The sequence below is a fragment of the Schistocerca serialis genome, chromosome 5, assembly GCF_023864345.2.
Source record: "Schistocerca serialis cubense isolate TAMUIC-IGC-003099 chromosome 5, iqSchSeri2.2, whole genome shotgun sequence".
In the NCBI taxonomy this organism is placed as follows: domain Eukaryota; kingdom Metazoa; phylum Arthropoda; class Insecta; order Orthoptera; family Acrididae; genus Schistocerca; species Schistocerca serialis.
In genome coordinates this window covers 463,862,234-463,877,508 of record NC_064642.1, presented here as the reverse complement: position 1 = coordinate 463,877,508, position 15,275 = coordinate 463,862,234, and the positions used below count along the sequence as shown (strand labels likewise).

General features: G+C 44.5%; 1 protein-coding gene across 2 annotated transcripts in view; it reads left to right on the top strand.

The window, feature by feature from the left end:
- LOC126480792 (proton-coupled amino acid transporter-like protein CG1139) overlaps positions 1-15,275 on the top strand; it is a 318,621-nt gene that overhangs the window by 258,575 nt on the left and 44,771 nt on the right. The window lies entirely within an intron of this gene.

Below are 15,275 nucleotides of genomic sequence, written 5' to 3'. Positions count from 1 at the left end.
GAAATTCGCTTCTTGTACGTGACTGTGATTCCCCTGTAGCCCGTTTTATGAACGTAACGAGTGAACTACAATTAATTATAAAAACTGGATCTTCCAAATTTGGTATCTTTTAAGTTCTAGTTCCATAAAAGCAGTATTTACCAGCGAGCATTAAGTATCTCAGACCGTACGGTTTGTCTAGCGTAATGATCATAAATTATATAAAGAAACCTTCCTCATGAATCGGTCTGTTAAAGGAAATCGGTCTATTAAAGGAAATGAGGAGGTATTGAATAGAATTGGTGAGAAGATGAGTTTGTGGCACAACTTGACAAGAAGAAGGGACCGGTTGGTAGGACATGTTCTGAGGCATCAAGGGATCACAAATTTAGCATTGGAGGGCAGTGTGGAGGGTAAAAATCATAGAGGGAGACCAAGAGATGAATACACTAAGCAGATTCAGAAGGTCGTAGGTTGCAGTAAGTACTGGGAGATGAAGAAGCTTGCACAGGATAGAGTAGCATGGAGAGCTGCATCAAACCAGTCTCAGACTGAAGACCACAACAACAACAACAAAGGAAATTCTATCAAAATCCCTACAGAACTTCCTGAGATTAGCGTTCACATACAGACTTATAAACGCGAAGGGGGATTCTAATTTATAGTACGTGTAGATTATCCCAATACATGTGTGGCTGCAGCCATGCTATCCAGCCCGTTCCAATCAATGTTGTACAACAGGAGCAATGATTAAGGTATCCAATAAAAATGAGAACCTACTGAAAAATGTCGAGAGCACGGTCTCGTCTGCACCTAAAACATAAAAGAATAATTTTTAAAGTGAATACATTGATAACTTAAAACACAAAACTTTCTCGAATCGATGACAAAACGGGTTTTGCGACATCTGTTCCATTATCATTAATTGTACTGCATACCTCAATTGTTATTTTATTTTTTCGTAAAACAATTCATTAGCTTTGGCTAGGCAGTGTGCCACGATTTCTTCTGATATTATTCTCTTTATGCATATGTTCTTCACGTGGAAAGGAAGCGACTACAACGTTGCAAATGTCTACTACCAATAGCACTCGAATCTTTTAAGTACTACCTTCATAGAAACAGTATTTACTAGCGACGGGCAGCGTTAAGTATCGCAGGCCGTAGGATTTGCCTGGCGTAGTGGTCATAAATTATATAAACAAACCTCTCTCGTGAATCAATCTATCAAAGGAAGCCGTATCAAAATCCCAAGAGTACTGCCTGAGATTAACGTTCATATACAGACAGAAAACACGAAGGGGGACTTTAATTTATATAACGTATAGATGACATCAATACACGTGTGCCGCTGCCGTGCTGTCCAGGCAAGTCTAATCAGTGTCGTACAAGTGGTTCAAATGGCTCTCAGCACTATGGGACTTGACTTCTGAGGTCATCAGTCCCCTAGAACTTATAACTACTTAAATCTAACTGACCTAAGGACACCACACACATCCATGCCCGAGGCAGGATTCGAACCTGCGACCGTAGCGACTGTCGTACAAAATGAGTATTAATTAAGGTATCAAATAAAAATAAGAATGTACTGTAAAATGGTACAATCGGTTGAAACCTGTTTGGATGAAGGATTCGCTAAAAATATATGTTTTTTCCTGGCATGAACACGTGTACATTGCCCGCATCTCGTGGTCGTGCGGTAGCGTTCTCGCTTCCCACGCCCGGGTTCCCGGGTTCGATTCCCGGCGGGGTCAGGGATTTTCTCTGCCTCGTGATGGCTGGGTGTTGTGTGCTGTCCTTAGGTTAGTTAGGTTTAAGTAGTTCTAAGTTCTAGGGGACTTATGACCACAGCAGTTGAGTCCCATAGTGCTCAGAGCCATTTGAACCATTTTTTTGAACACGTGTACACATTTCTGTAACTGTTTCTACAACAACGTAATTTCAGAGAACCAAAATCTAAAATGACGTTTAAACTACAAATAAGTTTTGTACTAAAAATTGTGTTGTCTATAGCTCTGATTATTAGTTCATGGTCTAGTCCGGCATTCTGGGACTTGCACAAGTGTCAATAGCAATTTATTTACAACTGAGAGAGTGTAATAAAACAGAACAAAAGTCAACAGTGTAGACTGCCACAGAAAAAAATAATTGCGACTACCGAAAGCAACGGTGTATTGGCCAATGCTCATGACTCATTTACGAGAGGATTGGGTTCAGATCCTCGTAAGATAATCCTCGTTTCTATTTCCCATGATTTTCGTGTGAATGTAGATATCATTCTTTGAACAGGGAAGGTAAACGGCCAATTCCTTCCTTCTGTCTTTTCAGGGCCAGAGCTCCACTCGAATGATCTCCACAAAGGTCGTTAAAGAAATTCCTTTTAAAATAACTGCAGAATGCATCCATTCATATATAAAACCTAATTACTGCGTATCGCGTTATTTAAGCCGCTAAAATTTGCACTTTTCCTACAAGTAACCCAGCAAGGTGGTAAAGTGGTTACGACTCTGGATTCGTACTCGGAACGCGGTGGTTCAGCTTCCATTTCAGTCACTCAGATTTACTGTAGGTTTCATGCGAGCCCTGTAAATCGCATAAGCCAAATGCAGAGACTTCAGAACGGACATCGCTGATATTGTGCCAATCCAAGCTTTTGCTCGGTCGCTAATGACGATGTGGTCGGCGCAATAATTTGGAATAACAGAACGCCTGTTATTTTAATCTGATTAAATTTATTCATTTGCTACGCATTTTTATGATAGCCTTCGTACTTCAAGATTACAAATGTAAATACCTCTCTGATAAACGTGGATACTGAATACATGTAGTTAGCCGTCCCTCTAGTTGCACTTTCACTTTAACATAGCAGCAGAATTCCAGATACAAAAATGGTTCAAATGGCTCTGAGCACTATGGGACTTGACTTCTGAGGTCATCAGTCCCCTAGAACTTAGAACTACTTAAACCTAACTAAGCTAAGGACATCACACACATCCATGCCCGAGGCAGGATTCGAACCTGCGACCGTAGCGGTCGCGCGGTTCCAGACTGAAGCGCCTAGAACCGCTCGGCCACAGCGGCCGGCGATTCCAGTTACAAAAAGTGACTGTCAATAGCAGTCGATTTATACGTCAGGTTCACTAGTGCTGAGAAGATGCGAGACTGTACAATCTTGGGACGTCAGGAGTCAGTTGTGCTGCAACATACATGGGTGAAAAGGACACATAGACGTTACTTGTTTTTATGAATAGGTACTGCAAGCTGCTAATCATTACAAATATTCAAAACCAGAGCTACTATACACAGCGAACAAAACAGTATCGTCGAAATTAAAAATAAATAACTGAGAAATAGACGGGAAGGAAGGTCACGTTGAATAGTACAGCGTTATTCAGAGCCTGCAGTTACTTATGGTGGCTCTTCAGAACGTGGGCCGCGAACCCTTGCATAGCGGAGTATCGTCGCCTGCTGCGAGTGCTCCAGAATGTCTTGAGATCTGCACGTATCCTTGGCTGTGTGATACTCCCCAGAATACATTTTCATTCGATTCCTGATTTAGACACGAAGAAATAAAGTACTCACATGACATCAAATAATCTGGTGCTATATTTGGTGATAGGACTAATTATGCAACATGACCACTGCCGCTATCCTGTCATCAATCAGAGTTCTTCTTCTTTGACACTACATTCTTCGATAGTAGGGCAAAGAAGGCTGAAAAGACGTGGAGAAGCCGACTCTCCTATCGCGGTAAACCCTAAAAGAAATCCAGATTATCCAGGATGAAGGTTAGGCATGAGGCCAATAATCACACAGTAAAAAAAGTTATGTTACGGAGCTACAACATGAATCAACTATGTTTCAAGCCGCAAGGGTCTACTGAAAAATGTGCAAGCACTCCGCCTTACCGGAACCACGCAAGAAAATAATTTTTGCGTTAAAATGAAAAAAAAAAAAGAACAAGAAAAGTGAAGATGAATCACAAAGTACAGAAATGCAGCTACTCAATGACGAGCAAACGTAGATCACGATGTAGTCCGCATTTAACGTTCAGTCAACACCTTCTGAACGTTTGTCGTTATGTTCACATAAGACATAATAATTTGCTTTAAACGTCTCGCAAACCAAGATCGACGTCACTGGAAACGGAACACTTGCTTGGAATGAATGAGGATAGTGGCAGCAATAGGCATTGTCTTGTAAAAGCCGGCCGGTGTAGCCGAGCGGCTCTAGACGCTACAGTATGGAACCGCGCAACCGATACGGTAGCAGGTTCGAATCCTGCCTCGGGTATGGATGTGTGTGATGTCCTTAGCTTAGCTAGGTTTAAGTAGTTCTAAGTTCTAGGGGACTGATGACCTCAGAAGCTAAGTCCCATAGTGCTCAGAGCCACTTGAACCATTTTGTCTTGTAAGGAACCGTATCAACATTTTCCTCAAATGAGATGGGAAGTCCGTTGCACACCTAAATTATTGTTTTGAATACTGCTCCTCACTATCAAGATACAAGTGCTTTAACTGTTCTGCCACATGTGGCTAGGTTCACACAGAGTCATAGACCATATATAGTGAACATAAGAGAATCTATTCGCAGATGATGCCACCTGAACTGGCGATTTCGAAAACCACTGGATAATTTCACGAAATTTCTTTAGAACTAATGCGGACTGTGCTATTCTCGTCACAAGTGTACTGTCCAAACCGTTCACTTATCCTCTCGTGACCCTTCCCTAGCATTAGCCTGATCATTGCACTATTAACATATTTTACACAGTCCAATGTTTGTTAAGTACAAGTATTAAGAAAGTGCAGAGTAAACAGCTATTGATAGTAGGGATTCTCGTTGATCCTTCAAAGCCTCAAATATATCGCCGTCTCTTATCTGTGCAATAGATTGTAAGTACTGTGAAATTAAGCTGGGAATAAAACGCAGAGCTAAACCCGTAAAATTGTGCCTAACAGCCATGCTTCCGTTTCATTCAGTCGCTCTCATGATTTGAATTTCACATCTGCGGGTTAATTTATTCTAATAGCCGTGGTGCTACAGTTCTCACACGAAAAAATTACAACTGTATTTCCACTCGTTTACATCTACTTGTTTTTCTGTTACTTTGAGCAATGTTTGCGAACTAGTCTTAATGACTAGTACTGACGAAATTAGACTACGCTGCACAGAATAAATTGGCTAGGTGATAAACCAGCTAAGAGCTAAACAGGAAATCTGGCTGAACGATGGCTGGGAGGTATACAGTCGCAATATCAGAAGAAGAAGTGAAATTTATGCGGCTGCACGCCTGAAATTTTATGGAGCAATCATTGCGCCGAGAAAATATGAAGATGCACAGAGGAAATCTTAAGATTGGAAGTTTTATTGCTGGCTCGCCCCCTTTGTTTTAAAACGTGTTTCTTTTCTCGAAGTTATTAAGCAAGTAAGTAGAAAACATCAAGGGGCGTCGTTAATCTTGCATCTCACGCTAAAATGTAGATGTGTTTAATATAACTGTCTATGTGATTCATTACCTCAAACTTCAAAACTGTCTGCCGAACCAGGACTCAAACCCGGAGAAGAGGAACGAGTGACAACTTAGTAGTAGGTCCGCGAAGCAGGCTCAAACAGTGCAACTGGAACCCTAGAACTTAGAACTACCTAAACCTAAATAACCTAAGGACACCACACACAGCCATGCCCGAGGCAGGACTCGAACCTGCGACAGTAGCGGTCGCGCAGTTCCAGACTGTAGCGCCTAGAACCGCTCGGCCACCCCGGCCGGCATGAATTGTAGTCCTAGGGATTTAAACCGCCATACAAATGTTATAGCACAGAATGGATACATAGAAGGAAATAGAGAACATTATTAACAGTTGTTTCGTGCCTCCCACGTAATGATTTTTTAAGATGGTCAACATTAATATTTCATATACAAAGGGGTTTCAGCGTATGCCTTGTTGTGGTCTCAAGAAGCCGCGTCCAAAATTTATCATAGTGTTCCCAGAATGAGTTTTCACTCTGCTGTGGAGTATATGCTGGTTTGAAACTTCCTGGTACATTAAAACTATATGCCAGACCGAGACTCAAATCTGGGACTTTTGTGTTTGAGTCCCGATCCGGCATAGGGTTTCAATCCGCCAGCTTTCAAATCAGCGCACAGTGAAAATTCGCTCTGGGAACAGACGCCTAGGATGTGGCTGAGCAACGCCTCCGAAATATCCATTCTTCCAGGAGTGTTAACCCCGCAAGGTGCTGAAGAACTTCAGTGAAGTTTGGGAGATTGGATATGAGTTAGTGATGGATGCAAAGGTCCTAAGTTCGAGTCATGGTCCGGCACACAGTTTTAATCTGGCAGAAAGTTTCCAAGAGTGCAGACTCAAGTTTCGGCCCAATCGGCACTGGCAGTGCCTTAGATTTACACAAAGTACGCTATTTGATTCGTTGAAAAATATGAGGCAGTATTATACAGTGTAAACAAATTCTGCACACAACACGTCAGGAGTTCGCAGTGGAAAATACCAGAAGTAGTTCCTCAACGCACTTAAAATCATATAATGCTTTCAACTATTATGTACTCATAATTGTTTTTAAATACTGCTGAAAATACTTGAATATCTGAGTGAAATTGTGTGGCTCAGCTGTATATAATAGTTCTGTCGAATATTGCTTCCTTTAAGAACAACGAGAATTAATACTGGAAATGTTTTTCATTCATCACGCTCTACGTGGTACTTAAACATAGCTTTCGCAACATCTACATATATACTCCGAAGCCACCGTACGGCGCGCGGCGGAGGGTACCCCGTACCACTAGTAGTCATTTCCTTTGCTTTTCCACTCGTGAACAGAACTAAGTAAAAAGCGACTGTCTCTATGACTCCATACGAGCTCTAATCTCTCTAAACATATCTTCGTGGTCCTTATGCGAAATGCACGTTAGCGGCAGTAGATTCGTTCTGCAGTCAGCCTTAAATACCGGTTCTCTAAATTTTCTCAACAGCGATAATCGAAAAGAACGTCTCCTTTTCTCCAGTGATTCCCATATGAGGTCCCGAAGCATCTCTGTAACACTCGCTTGATGGTCGAATCTACTTTCTTTCTTTCGCTTACGCCATAGTCCCGCAGCGATCGCAGGGTCGGCGTGGTTAGAATGGATTTGGCAAGGTTAGTTTTAGGGGTGGCCGGATGCCTTCCTGCCACCACCAAGTACCCCCAGGGATGGAATCAGTGTACCCCAGCTGTCTGCATCTAGTGTAAATCGTGAAATAGTGCGAACGTGTTTCAAATGTCTGTGACGCGTTAACTAAGGTGGAACGTGGGGACCAGCCCGGTATTCACCTAGCGGGATGTCGAAAAACCGCCTAAAAACCACATCCAGGCTGGCCGGCACACCGGCCCTCGTCATTAATCCGCCGGGCGGATTCGATCCGGGGCCGATGCGCCTACCCGAGTCCAGGAAGAAGCGCTTTAGCGCTCTCGGCTACCCTGGCGGGTTGCTTGATGATCGAATCTATCGGTAAGAAACCTAACAGAACGAGTCTGAAGTGCTCCAGGGTAGTGTTCTAATCCGGCCTGGCGGGGATCACAAACGCTAGAGCTGTACTAAAGAAGCAGTAGCGCTAGTGCCCTATATGCGGTCTGCCTTACAGGTGAACCACACTTTCCTAAAATTCTCCCAATAAACCGAGGTCGAACATTCGCCTTCCCTACCACTATCCTTACATGCTTATTCCATCACCTAAAGCATCGCTGTAGCTTTGTGCTCCTGTCACATTACAGTTCTTGTAAAGAACACGAATATTGATGAATTCTTCTCGGGCTATCAACCCGGCTTCCCACCACTTGGTGGCATCGTCTTGTCGCAACGTTTCAATGAGTTTCGTACCCATCATCATCATCATAATCATCATCATCTTCGCCAGAAGATGATGGGTACTAAACTCATTGAAACGTTGCTACAAGACGACGCCACCACTCGGCTGATAACCCGAGAGGAATTCATCAGCGGAATAAGCCGAGGAAAACTGCAATCGCATAGAATACTTTCCACTGTCTTTCTGACTAGCGGACGTGATGTGTTGACGTGACGAAGCTACAGCAACTGCAATATCTTTGCGTTACACGAGAAGGAATGCAGGGCAATAAATTTTCCGGTGTAGAACATTACAAGAAAACGAGTAAAGGTTAAAGTTTACTTCCCGTCGACGTAGAGGTCATCAGAGCCGGGGACGAGGCTGGGTACCACGGAATTAGCTCGTCGTAAGTATTCCACAGCCGTACGGTGAGACTCGGTCTGCTGATAAATGCTGTTATACGGCGTCGTTACCAAAGAAGTGAGGGACACGTCCTTCGTACCGCGCGTCAGAGCTGAGCCGCGAGGTGCCGCATCCGCAATATCAATCAGCTGCGGGTCACACACTCGGAGTTCACCGCGAGGTCTGCCTATTGTTGCTTCCGCTAGAGTATGGCCTTGGAGAGCGAGGACGCGGACAGGAAGCACAGGGATGCGCCGATGCGTGACAGGCCATCGACGGGGTCATCTGGGCCCGTCGAAACAGCGGTCCGCTGTCTTCAGGGTTACAGGTGGAGCGTGTCCAGCGGAGCGACGACAATGGGTGGTCGAGGCTGCGTCAAGCGTTCTTCTAAATGAGAGTGTTTATTACGCATTTTCCTCAAGAGGTCGCAGTATACTATACCACAACAAAGCACTCCGTCTTAAGGCCACGAGTGGCCTACCGGGACCATCCGACCGCCGTGTCATCCTTAGTGGAGGATGCGGATAGGGGAGGGGGGGGGGGCGTGGGATCAGCACACCGCTCTCCCAGTCGTTATGATGGTACTCTTGACCGAAGCCGCTACTATTCGGTCGAGTAGCTCCTCAATTGGCATCATGAGGCTGAGTGCACCACGAAAAATGGCAACAGCGCATGCCGGCCTGGATGGTCACCCATCCAAGTGCCGACCACGCCCGACAGCGCTTAGCTTCGGTGATCTCACGGGAACCGGTGTTGGAGGACTAATTTCGAGGTGTCTGCTTTTCATCCGCTGTTCCAAACAGCCCCTGATATTCCCTATGGGTTTAATATCGGATGATTTAGCAAGCCAGTCTAGATGCGAGAGGGTGATAGAGTAGACTTTTGTCATCTTGGAGGACGTTTGTGTGAACGACGCAATCATCATGAAATAGCAGATGAAAGGACAATACTTGAACATCGAGAATGTTGAACATTCTTCTTTATATTCTCGGTAACCTGAATGTGTTCAAGGCATGTTACGGAAAACACCCCCACAACATCGAGGAACCTCTGGTCTCAGCACCATCCTCCACACACGCCTCATTGGGCTGAAAATGTACTTCATCGGTTGCATCATTTCAAAAAGGCAAATTTACACCTCACAGGACCACACTCCGTCCGAACAGGTCTCGGAAGGCCCAACGGTACCGACCGACCGCCGTGTCACCCTCAGCCGATAAGCGTCCCTCCATGTGTGTCTGGAAGGGCATGAGGATCGGACCACATTACGTGCCTCCATTCAGCTACTGCCCAGTTTCTGTGTTGTTTGGCCCACGGTAAAGGTGCAGCTTTATGTGTTGTGCGAACAACGAACTCACGCGGGGCATCTGATTCCAAATGTGTATTCCGAACGTTCTTCGCAGTCTTCAGCTGCAAAAAGGTTAGATGCCCCCATGTCTGTCGGGTTTGAAAACGACTGTCATTGAAAAGGCACCCGTCTCGGGCCCTTGTCATTTAGGATCTTCTTTCGGCGGTTGTTACTGGTACATTCCTTGTAGAACTGTCGGACAGTCCATGTTGATATTCCAACTAATCGGGTAATTTAATTCACAGTGTGGTAATAAGTACGTCCAAACAGGACAGTTCCTTTCTGCCATTCTGTCACGACTCCATGTCAACTCATATTACTGCGGCTGAGCCCATACAGCCGACTGCTACGCAGACAAGACAACTCTTCACTACCTTGAGTGATTACCTTGTACCAATTCTACAGCGTTCAAAACGACCAGTGTGCTCTTTTATCGGGTTGAGTAACATTTTTTCGGTGAGTTTACTTAGTCTTGTCCCCATTAACGTTTCCCCCTCCTCTACTCAGACTTGTCCATGCAGTGTTGTCATTTCAGCACGATGTCCCGGAAACCTTCTATTGGATTTCAGTGCCGGTTACGAATTCTGTTTAATGTCTTGAACGATGATAAATGGCCTTCTTTCTCGACCGAAAGAAGAAAAAACTGGAGCAATGTCGGCCAAAAATTTAGCGGAGGAGAGAAGGGAAAGGGGGGGGGGGAGGGGGAGAGCTGAAAAGTCACAAGATTGTTGCCACAAATCCCACGACTTTATAGAGTTAAGCAAGCTGGCACGTTATCATTATTAGGGATACATGAGTTATCTTGCAATAACTGTGGCCTACGTCTGCGAATTTTCTGGTACAACCTCTTCAAAACTCTTGCAATTAATATCTTGCCACAACGAGATCTACATTTGTGAATTTTCTGGTTCATCCTCTTAAAAACACTTTACATAATGACGATTGATCATTTGACCTTTAGGGAAAAATTTGAAATGGAAAATTTCACTGCTTTCGAAAAAAGGACTGTTGTGCTATTTTTGAAGTGAAAATCTTTCTTGCCAGCCACTGAAAAAATGGACCTCTTTCCGAATATCAAAGCTGTAAATTCATTTCTCGTCTCCTGCGATGATGTTATTTCATACATTTTTGGTCAACGTCATGTTGTTCGAGGAGTTACTAGCAAACAGTGCACTGAAGAAGCTTGTCTCTCCGTGACATCAACAACTTTACTTCTAGTCCGTAGGTCGTTGAGAAGGCGCATTGAATTGTGCATTCAGGAAAATGAGCACTTGTTTGAACACCCCACTGAAGTGAACATTTAGCCATCAGAACACCCATCTGAGCACAGCCAACTATATACAGTATGTTGCACCCACTACTAAAAGTTTTAATGTTTCTAGCTCTCTAACCAAAATTTATAGAAATCTGAATTAAACTGATGTATACACAGTTTTTTTTAACTCGTCAGCTGCATGATAGATAAAATGTTCTATTTAGTCAGCTGCATGATAGAAAAAAAATATATATATATATACATAACTCTTTGACTCACTAGGGTAGCCGAGCGCGCTGCTTCCTGGACTCGGGTAGGCGCGCCGGCCCCGGATCGAATCCGCCCGGCGGATTAACGACGACGGCCGGTGTGCCGGCCAGCCTGGATGTGGTTTTTAGGCGGTTTTCCCGCTAGGTGAATACCGGGCTAGTCCCCACGTTCCGCCTCAGTTACACGCGTCGCATTCATCTGAAACACGTTCGCACTGTTTCAAGGTTTACGCTAGACGCAGACAGTTGGGGTACACTGATCCTGTCCTGGGGGGTACGCGGTGGCAGTAGGAAGGGCATCTGGCCATCCCTAACACTGCCAAATCCGTTGTAACCACGCCGACCCTGCGATCGCTGTGGGACTATGGCGTAAGCGAAAGCGTATATATAACTCTTTGCTGAACTCTTCGAGAATAACTACGTAAACTATTTTAAAAACTCCTCATAAAGAGTAACTTTTCTTACGTTTACCTATGTAAATAATACTCCTTTCACTTATTATTTTGTTAGTTACAAATAAAAACATTTTATCAGAAATACACTTTATATACGTATATGATTGAAAGTGATGTTTAGGACAACTAAGTTTAGAAGATATTGTAAGTAGCTTCACCAGTATCACGTGTAGGTGCAAACTAATAGGTTTATTTGAAACTTTTATTTTAAGGGTGATTTTTCGGGTCAGTATTTTATAGCATTAATTATACACAAAATCTGCTAGATTATTAAATTCCTATTGTTATCTTGTATTTGAGTAACAAGTATGTTTGCTTATAGTTGCAATATTCTCTTGAACTGAAATACCTTTTTGTATAGATATTGATTTGAGTCTTTTCTTCCTTTTTTACAAAAAAAATGCAGTTGCTCATAGTGATACTAATAAACCAAGTCAAATATCTTAATGATTTCATTTCGTTTCATTTTTCAAATATCGGTAATTCATTAAAAAATGTAGGGCCCGATCGTCGAGTGATAAAGCGGTTGCTTGGAACGCGATTGGTTGCGGGATCGTACCTGGTCAGATAACGGAAATTTTCACTCTACTTTTAATCTAGCCTTCACTTCTCAAAGATATCAGTATTCGCCAGGAAGGGCACGTGATTCGGATTCCATCTTAAACTGTACGTTCACTTTGTCCAGTTCGATAACTGAGGTAAATTAGGGACACGCAAGGACCGAAGTGGCGTCCTATTGAAAGACATGCACCCGCCCCTGAGCCACACTCAATGAAATACACTGATCAGCCAGATAATTATGACCACCTACCCATTTGCCAGTATGTCCACCTTCGGCACAGATAACAGCGGCGATGCATCATGGCACGGAAGCAATGAAGCCTTAGCAGATCGCTGGAGTTAGCACCACATCTGCACACACAAGGCAACTAATTCCCGTTAATTCCGGAAAGAGCGACATGAGAGGTGACGCCACGTTCAATCACATCCCAGATGTGTTCGATCGGCTTCGGATCTGGCGAGTGCGGGAGCCAGGACATCAACTATAACTCGCCACTGTTATCCACGAATCACTCCATCGCACTCCTGGCCTTGTGATATGGCGCATTGTTTTGTTGAAAAAATGCAACTGCCGTCGGGAAACGTGATCGTCATGAAGGGGTGTATGTGGTCTGTAACCAGTGTATGATACTTCTCAGCCGTCATGCCGTCTTGCACGAGCTCCATTGGACCCATTGATGCCCACGTAAACGTTCCCCAGAGCGCAACAGAACCGCGGCCAAGTTGTCTCCGTCCCGCAGTGCAGGTATCAAGGAACTGTTCACCTGGAAGACGACGGATTCGCGCCCTCCCATCGGCATGATGAAGAAGATATGGAGGTTCGCCAACCATGCAACGCTCTGCCGCCACACCAGTCTGCAGTGCCGATGGTCAAGTGCCCATTTCAGTCGTAGGTGCCTATGTATAAAATTCATATTTGGCCATCAGCTGCTTTTAATTTTAAACCCAAATATCAGTCGGTTTCAGTAGTGGACCATATTCATGGATAAGGATTAAAATGGTTCAGCCATCACAATACATTGGTCATTACTTAATAATTAAAATTAAAAGCAGCTGACGGTCAAATACCCTTTAATACATTATTCGACGGCTGTTGACATTCACCTTCCAGAAATGTAAATACCTATGTCGTGATGTTAACATTGGCACATGGGTCGTCAGCTGTGGAGGCCCTTCGTTAGCAGTGTTCGGTGCTCTGTGTGTTCGGCACACTTCTACTCTGCGCAGCATTAAAGTCTGATCTTAGTTCCGTCACAGTTCGACGCCTGTCCTCTTTTACCAGTCTGTCCAGCCTACGACGCCCGACATCTGTAATGAGTGACTGCCCAACCTCACGACATCTGGACGTGGTTTCAACTTGGTTCCGCCAAGTGTTGAAGACACTCACCACAGCATTCCTAGAACACCCGACACGTCATGGAGTTTCGGAAATGCTTGTGCCGAGCATTCGGGCCATCATAGTCTGCTCTCGGTCAGACTCATATAGACCGGGCGCCTCCCCCATTCTACACACGGACAGCACGCTCATTTACATTACATGCAACGTGCGTGTGCCTGATAAGCAGTCATTCCTTGCCAAGCTCAAATGGTTCAAATGGCTATGAGCACTATGGGACTAAACATCGGAGGTCATCAGTCCCCTAGAACTTAGAACTACTTAAACCTCACTAACCTAAGAACATCACACACACCCATGCCCGAGGCAGGATTCGAACCTGCGACCGCAGCGTTCGCGCGGTTCCAGACTGAAGCGCCTAGAACCGCTCGGCCACCCCGGCCGGCTCCTGGCCAAGTGATGCTGCTATTGCCTGGGCGGGTTTGTGTCGATAGGGGGTCCGTGGTCATAATGCTCTGGCTGATCGGTGTATATTGTATACTAAAATGTTCTACAGTTGAATAATACGCCTTAAATGTTGCGTTAAACGCTTTTAATTCGTAACTTTTCCTGAAATGCCGTACTTGCGCATTTATTATCACAAAATTTCCACCGGTAGGGTGCGCGCTCCAAAGGATCGGCTTAGGAATCTGCATGTCCTACATACGGCCTAGCATCTTTCCATTAATTGAGAGCATAACAGTTCTCCCGTAGAGCATTTCCGTTGGCTGAAAATGTAACAGTTCTCCCGCAGAATACTCAACTGATTAAAAAGAAACGCACAGAAGGATTAGGCTCTTTTCTCGATAAACAGCATCTGTGGGAGAGCATACAACTGCCGGCGCAGTGCAAGAGGGAGCCTCTCTTGTGACGGACTCTCGATGCAGGCCGGTTACGTACGAAGCGATTCGCAGCGAGTGGCCGGGCACCGGCTGACCTCGGGAGAGCTGGCCCCAGCCAGTCCGTTCCGCCAGCAGAAAGCCGACCGCCGTACCGCCATTCTGCGCGCTGCTTTCTGCGCTCGCCAGGACAGTGTCGAATGTCCTGCGCCTATCGCCTTTCGCGTGACTTAATTCTGATGCAACGGGAACACATGAGGCCGTAGCGTATTCCGTAGCAGCTGATGATCGGCAGCTGGCGCATCGAGGTCTAACGTGGTGTGGCGCTTAGTCCATGACCAGTGGCATCTGGACTTACGAACATCGTCACTCAGCTGATTAACAGACAAAAAACGGAGACCTATAGTGTTTAAGTCTTTTATTTACAGTTGAGAGAATATTTTGCAAATCTTAATACTGACCTCGCCGTTAGCCATTGCATATAAAATACAGAGTGACAAACCGGTTTCCAAAGTATTCTTTTGTTAAGTTTCCCTTTAATCAGAGAGAATGACATAAATACAGATTTTGTGAGCTGAAGGAAAGGCAGACCACGTCCAGGTCTTGTGAGAATCCTCACAATGTCTTGAATTCCCAATACAGAGAACTTGCTGTTAACAAAGACAGAAAATAACTGCCATTCGTACAAAAATAAGACAGTTGTACAATAGTTTACTATTTTTCGCACATGCCCCAAATTGTGTTGGTAAGAGTGAGGTTCAAGTCTCTGTCCTGCTATCATCGGGATTTAGATTTTTCCAAAATTACGTGCGGTGAGTACGATAAATACAAGACTTTTGTATTTTTAAATAGCAATTAATTTAAACAGGAATGAATAAAATAGGAACAAATCAGATTAAGCACATTTCTATCATAGTCACAATGCAATGGCTGTGATGCTGAGACATGTCG